Source organism: Macaca thibetana, chromosome X (genome assembly GCF_024542745.1).
Source record: "Macaca thibetana thibetana isolate TM-01 chromosome X, ASM2454274v1, whole genome shotgun sequence".
NCBI lineage: Eukaryota > Metazoa > Chordata > Mammalia > Primates > Cercopithecidae > Macaca > Macaca thibetana.
Genome location: NC_065598.1, coordinates 109,129,145 through 109,137,073, shown reverse-complemented (window position 1 = coordinate 109,137,073; position 7,929 = coordinate 109,129,145). Strand labels below are relative to the sequence as shown.

The window sequence follows — 7,929 nt, the reverse complement described above, 5'->3', positions numbered from 1 at the left end:
AGAGGTTGCAGTGAGCCGAGGTCGCACCATTGCGTTCCAGCCTGGGGAACAAGAGCAAGACTTCATCTCAAAAAAAAAAAAAGCACTGAGAGTCTGAGGGATGACAAGTTTTTGATTTGTACAAAGACTGGTAAAATTATTTTATATAACTCAATCATGAAATAACTCAATCATGAAAGTAATCACTCTTTGTCAACCTATAAATTCTGAGGAAGATAAAAGAAGATAATTCCCTAAACTGCATTGTTTTGTCAATTTGTTAAAAATTATTTTCCATTTGCAATCAATCATTCATGCTATGTTTATTTGCTTTTAGTTTGTTTATTTATCTATTTAGAGTTTGGGACATTACCATAACAGTCAGTTGGCTATAAAGAGTTTATCATAACAGTTGACTGTAAAGGGATATTATTTGATTTTACCTTTAGTCCTACATACATTTTAAAATACTAAACCATTTTCCTTACTTTACACAGGCTGACAGGTGCTTAAAAAAACAGGATAATATAATGAAGGAAATGAAAATATTAACTCCATTTTAAAAAATCTTGCTTTAACATAGATGATAATACATATTCTGTAAATTCAGGGGAAATTACTTCTTAGAGATTTTAGTCATATGAGGCAAGCAATAGAGAAATAGGACCTTGCTGAGATAGCTTGGGTATCAGCCCAGGGGGACACCTCTAAAAGTATTAAATGTTCATTTACACCACAGTAAGCAAACTCCCTTTAAGTGATTCCTTAAACTGAGCGGAATACATTTATTTGACCCAAATGTATCTTCATTTGTCTGGGTGGTTAATTGGATGATTCAGTTCATTTGTTCTTCTATTCCACTGACAATTAATATATATACTTCATATTAATTACCCCTTTTCAACAAAATGACATTTCACTGTAGGCAACACTGAACACAATTTATATTCTGTAATTACTGAGAAGGCACCTCATGATCTAGTTACAGGACCTCAGGGATATCATAGTAAATCTCGAACATCACAGTGATGTATAAGTGATGTGTAAGAAACTGATTGAACCTGAGTTCTTTTGATTTCAGAAAAAAATCATCAATTTGTTTATATTTTATTAGGTCATAATTTTCACAATATGGTACATAAAATTATTTATAAACACGTTAAATATGGCAATGTCAGTAGCTCATCCATTTCAATCATTCACATTTTTTTTTAACTGTAGAAATTGACATTATTTAAATCCTTACTGTTTTCTCTCCTTTTTTTCTCAGTGTCAAAGCACTTCAATTAAAACACAGAAACTATAGAAATTTATCCGGTAAATATGCTGATGATGTCCTAAACTTGATCGCTTGTCTCAAAATTTAGTGCGCGTAAGTTTAAACCCATAATTACAGTTTTATTTAAAGTCGCATCACATAGAAAATTACAAAAACATTCAGGTATTGAACCTATCAAGTGAGTTCTTATTTTAGGAATTTGCTATATAGTTACTTTTCAAAAATTTATGGAGGAATTGACCAATTTGAGAGTAATATTTTTTACTATTGGAAACAGAATTGTGATGCCTTACCTCTTTAACTGAATTTAGCTATTAGAGAAAAACTGTCTAGTGGTGATGTCTCACCCCACTTTGTTGATAAAAAAGAAATGTTATTTTTGTAACTTCTGTAGTTGAATCAAACATCAAAAGCACAGTGCTCAGGCAGAAATAGCTGTTTCTTATTTCTTTGATTTCTCTCAACCCAACTTTCGTTGTCAGTAAACTGGCGGTCCCACATGGCCCTTCTTCTCTTCTTCCAAAAATCCAACAATTGTGTTCATCAGTTGTTGCCTAATAATCAAGCCACTATGTGAAAGTGAACCATCATAGGAATATATATATTCCATCTCCAGAAACACAAAGCAAGATCTGATGAGAATTTTTTTTTAAACAGTGATTTGTTTTACCCGTAGAAGTTCCCCTCCCTCTGTCTCTTAATGGGGGAAGTTCTTCCTTCTTTCTTACCTCTTATACTCTCTGCTCGTTAAAACCACTCCACGTGTGTCTGTGTTGTTTTATCTTGATCGGTGCAAAACCAAGGACCCTGGCATTCCTCCAGTCATCGAAGCCTCATCATTGTGAATTTTTACTCCATCAGCCAATGAAAACAAGGTCAAACGTAGCTGTTGTGTGTGTGTGTTCATTTTAATTTTGGTTTTAGAAAGATAACGGAGTCAAATTGCTATTAGCTTTCAACTTCCATTGATTTTGAATCTTGCTGACAGGGTCTGTTATTTGTCAACTCAGTATACATTAATACTCTTTGCTTAGTGTCTAAACTATTGTTTTAATTGGGATTCCAATGAACTCAGCAAAAAAAGATTTCATTTCCCAGGGTCTCTTACAGTTAGGTGTGGTATTAAGACTAAGATGTATGTAGAAGCTATAGGATGAAAATATTTTGAAAGTTTCTAAAAGATGGGCAGATGCATGCCCTTGTTTACCCTTAACTTCCTGTCTTCTTTCTCCTGACAGGAAAGTTAATGGCTGAAGATTCAGCAGCCATTCTGAACTGGAAATTACATGTTAAGGCTATTATAGAAGAAATTAAATCTCTATGTCCCCAAGGTATCTCTATACCGGCCTGGCATGCCTATCTCCAAACCTCCTTTACATGAGACAGAAACAGCTTCTATCACCTTAAAATCTGTTACTTTAGGTGTTTTCATTATGAGCAGCTAAAATGAATCTTACTTGATACAGTGTGAGTGTTCATGGATTAGGGCATTGTTTGATAAGAGGAGTAAGAAAAGACTATAAATTGTATTGGCCCTGACATGCCACAATGAGGGCTGAAGCCAAATTAATCAAATAATAAACTCAAATACAAAGAACAACATTTTTTTGTTGGTTTCAGAACTAACAAGTAAATAATGTAGAAGTAATCAGTACTATCCTTACAATAAGAAAAAAGTTGAACAAACTGAAAATGAACGACTTTTCTTCAACCCAGAAGAGAAGTAAAATCACAGAGCAAACTGCCCTTCTGAAATCTGGAAAGACAAGCAAATTCATTGAGTCCCAGCTGTAATTTCCTTCAATGGAGCATAATTCTCTAGAGCCATACATAAACTGATAGGGACACCTAAATGGTAATTTTAACAAATTGCTGAAGACTGAGTGTGGACTAACATGAAAATGAGAGACTCCTGGGGGCCACAGTCTTAGGGATGCCACCACACTTTCATGGACTTTACCTCCAGGAAGTTTTCTATGTTCTCACTGCCAAGAACCAAGACAGATGGCAGGGCTCTGGTAGGAGGAGTAACATTATGAAACATTTCTAGGGCATTGTCCGTAACAAAGACCTATTCTCCAGGGGAAAATAATTAACAGAGCTTTGCCCCAGAGCCCTGAGAAAATGGCATTCTTTTCACTTTAGCCTCCTCTAGTATTTAGGTGAGAAAGGCGATTCACCTAAAGTGGAAGATAGGAAAAAAAAATAAACTATACAAGAAAAAACTTTTATAAAGGTTACAGGCCAAAATGTATACCCACTAAAAGACTGAGAATTAAGTGGAAGATTATATAGGACTAGTCTTCCACATTTTGACATGATCACCAGTACAATAACAATATATTACAGCTGAAAGAACTGCAAGACTCAGGCTTTAGTTTAGGAATACTTCGGAAATACCATAGTCAAGAGTAGTGACAAAAATAAGACACTAGAAGAATCTGAAGCATCTGGTAACTACAGCTACAGCTAATATTAAACAAAAACTGACTTCTAGGTAAATTAACATAAATTCTCACACTAGTAGCCTACTTACCACAGTTCTTGTTACCCAGTGCAACACATCTAGCCTTCAAAAAATATTGCATAGTATGCCAAGTGGCAGGAAAAAAGGCATCTGAAAAGAAAAGCAAGCATCAGAACCAGACTTAAATATGGCAGAGATGTTGGAAAATAACCATGATCAAAATGTTAAGGGCTGTAATGAAAAAAAAAAAATCTGCAACATGCAAGAACAGATGTTAATGTAAGCAGAGAAATGGAAAATCTAAAGTAAATTCTAGAAGCATTAAGACAGAGACGAAGAATGCCCTTGACGGTCTCATCAGTAGACTGAACAGGGCAGGGAAAGAATCAGTGAGCTTGAAGATAAGTCAGTGGAAACTTCCGGTGCCAAAATAAAAAAAGAAAACCTAATATTAATAAAAAAGAATATGTAAAAACTGTAGAACAATATCAACATATGTGCATATTCAGAATAAAGGAGAATGGCTTAGAACTCTTCAAAATTAATGACACACAAAACAAACCACAGATACAGAAAGTACAGAGAATATCATTCAGAATATATACCGAAAGGACTACATATAGGCATATCATATTCAAACAGCAAAAATACAAAGATAAAAAAAAACTTGAATAAAGCCCAGGGAGTGGGGATGAAGGAAGCCGTCTTACCTATACAGAAAAAAATGATAAGAATTACAGCAGACTTCTGATCCAAGACCACGAAAGCAGAAGACAGTGAAGTGAAATATTTAAAGTGTTGAAAAAAAAAAGAAAACCCAACATACTAGAATTCTTTTTTTTTCTTCTTTTGTTTTTGCTTTTTTGTTGTTGTTGTTTGTTTGTTTGTTTGTTTGTTTTTCTTTTTCTGTGGTGAGATGAAGTATCTCTTTGTCGCCCAGGGTGGAGTGCAGTGGTGCAATCTTGTCTCACTGCAACCTCCACCTCCTGGGTTCAGGTGATTCTCCTGCATCAGCCTCCTGAACAGCTGGGATTACAGGCACCTACCACCACATCCAGCTAATTTTTGTATTTGTAGTAGAGAAGGGGTTTTTGCCATTTTGGCCAGGCTGTTCTCAAGCTCCTGACCTGAGGTGATCTGCTCACCTCGGCCTCCCAAAGTGCTGGGATTACAGGTGTGAGTCACTGCGCCGAGCCCCAACAAACTAGAATTCTATATCCAGTGAAATTATTCTTCAAAAGTGGAGGCATACCACTAAACATCTACTAGGCTGACAAAAATCTGAAACACTGGCAACACCAAATGCTAATGAGGAGATGGTGCAACAGAAATTCTCATATATTGCTGGTGGGAATGCAAAATGATCTAGCCACTTTCAAAGACAGTTTGGCAGTTTGTTATAAAACTAAATATATTTATACTGTATGATCCAGCAATCACACTTCTTGGTATTTACCCAAATGAGTTGAATACTATGTCCACACAAAAACCTGCCAAGATGTTTATAGCAGCCTTATCCATAATTGCCAAAACTTGGAAGCAATGAAGATGTCCCTCAGTAGGTGAATTGATAAACTGGTACATCCAGACAATAGAATACCATTCAACACTATATATATATACACACACACACACACACACACACACACACACACATACATACATACATACACACACACATGGAATTTATCACTAGCAGACTTTCCTACAAAAAAAATAACATATTTTCTATAGGCAGAAAGAAAATGACATAGGTTAAAAATATATAGCCATGAAATGAAAGAGAGAACCTTAAATGCATACTATCAAGGGAAAGCAGCCAGCCAAACTGAAAAGACTACGTATGGTATGGTTCTAATTATGTAACATCCTGGAACAGGGGAAACTATGGCAAAAGTAAAAAGATCGGTGGTTGTCAGGGATTACAGGGAAGAAGGAATTGATAGGCAGAGTACAGAGAATTTTTAGGATGGTGAAATTATTCAACATGATACCATAATAGTGGATATATGCCATTATGGATTTGTTAAAACCCATAGAATGTACAACACCAAGAGTGAACCCTAATGTAAACTATAGACTTTGGGCAATAATGGTATGTCAAAATAGGTTCATTAATTGTAACAATTGTACCACTCTGGTGCAGAATTTTTTTTTTTTTGAGATGGAGTCTCCCTCTGTCACCCAGGCTGGAGTGCAGTGGTGTGATCTCGGTTCACCGCAACCTCCGACTCCTGGGTTCAAGTGATTCTTCTGCCTCAGCCTCCTGAGTAGCTGGGATTACAGGCACATGCCACCATGCCCATCTGATTTTTATATTTTTAGTAGAGATGGGTTTTCACCATGCTGGCCAGGCTGGTCTTGAGCTCCTGACCTCGTGATTCGCCCACCTCAGTCTCCCAAATTGCTGGGATTACAGGCATGAACCACCGCGCCTGGCCTGGTGCAGCATGTTAATAGTGGGAGAGGCTGTGTATCTGTGGGGATAGGAGTGTGTATAGGAACTACCTATACTTTTCTCTTTTTGCTGTGCACCTAAAACTGTTCTAAAAAATGAAATATATTATTTTAACAAGGGAATTTATCACTAGCAGAGATTTCCTGCAAAAAAATTAGCACATTTTCTGTAGGCAGAAGGAAAATGACATAGGTCACAAATATGAAACTATATAAACAACGGAAAAGCCTTAGAGAAGTAACAAATGAAGGTAAAATAAAATCTTTTGTTTTTCTTAGTCTTAATTGATCAAAAACATAACTTTGTTTAAAAGACTGAAAGTAGCAGTATATTGAATGATAATAGCATATAAATAAGTGAAAGGAATGATAGTAATAAAATATGGAATAGAAGGGAAAAAATTCCTAATACCCTTTTATAAAATAGCTGCACCACATGTAAAGTGGAATAGTGTTATTAAAAGTGGACTTAATTAGTTGTGAATATGTATTGTAAACATCAATTGCCAAAATTTTAAAAGTACAACTAATAATAAAATGGAGTCGTAAAAATATTCAGAACCAGAGAACATTGAAAAAGAGGGGCAAAAAAGAAACAAGGTACAAGTGTAATAAATAGAAAATAACAAATATGGTATATATTAATTCAGCTATATCAATATAGCATGACAACACTAAGGAAAAGAAGATAAAGTTCCTGTGTGAATTTCAGAAAAAACAGACTTCAGAACAAGGAAAGTTATCAAGGATAAAGAGGGAAATTGTATAGTTATAAAGAGGTCAATTCTCTAGCAAGACATAACAATAGTTAATGTGTATGCACCTAATAATAGAGAATTAAAATACATGAAGAAAAAACTGACAGAACTTCAAGAAGAAATAGATAAATTCACTATTACAGTTGGAAATTTCAGTACCCCTCTCTCAATATTAATAGATTAAGCATGTAGAATATCAGCAAGCATATAGTTGACTTAACAGGACTGTCAATAAAAGACGGCTAATTGATATTTATCGATTTCTTCATCCAATACCAACAGAATGTATGTTCTTCTTAAGCTTCCTGGAACATTTGCTATCATTGATCTTTTTCTGAGCCGTAAAACAAACCTCAACAAATTAAAAGAAATAGATACTATACAAACTATGTTCTTATAAGGGAACTAAACTAGAAATGAATGTCAGAAAGACCTGAATAATCTGCAAATATCTGTAGATTGAACAACACGCTTATAAATAACACATAGGCCACATAAAAGTATCAAGAGGAAATTCATAATATTTTAAAGTAAATGAAATGAAAATACAACTTATCAAAATTTGTGGGATGCAGCAAAAGCAAGGGTTAGAGAGAAAGTTATAGCACTAAATGTATATATTTAAAATAAATTTCTAAAATCAATAATCTGAGCTACTTTAGGGTACTAAAAAAACAACAATTTGAGTGTAAAGCAAGCAGAAAAAATAATAGAATAGGACTTACTTAATGAAAGTGAAAACAGGAAATTAACAGAGAAAATCAACAAAACCAAAAGCCGGTTCTTCAAAAAGATTCATAAAATTGCAAAAAACAAACAAACAAACTCTATCCAGGCTGCTCAAGAAGAAAATAAAATTCACATATTACCATATTGGAACTGAAAGAGAACTCATCCCTGCTGATCCTGAAGACATTAAAATTATAATAAAGGAACGGTACAAACCATTCCATCCATAAGTTTGATAACTTAGATAAAATGGATCAATT

The 7,929-nt window shown here is 34.7% G+C and overlaps 1 long non-coding RNA gene across 1 annotated transcript; it reads left to right on the top strand.

Moving 5' to 3' along the window:
- Positions 1–1,249: 1,249 nt before the first annotated feature.
- On the top strand, positions 1,250–2,858 carry LOC126946471 (uncharacterized). The gene is made up of 2 exons (XR_007722674.1): positions 1,250–1,345; positions 2,497–2,858. It is a non-coding gene; the product is annotated as an uncharacterized LOC126946471 (long non-coding RNA).
- Positions 2,859–7,929: the final 5,071 nt, after the last annotated feature.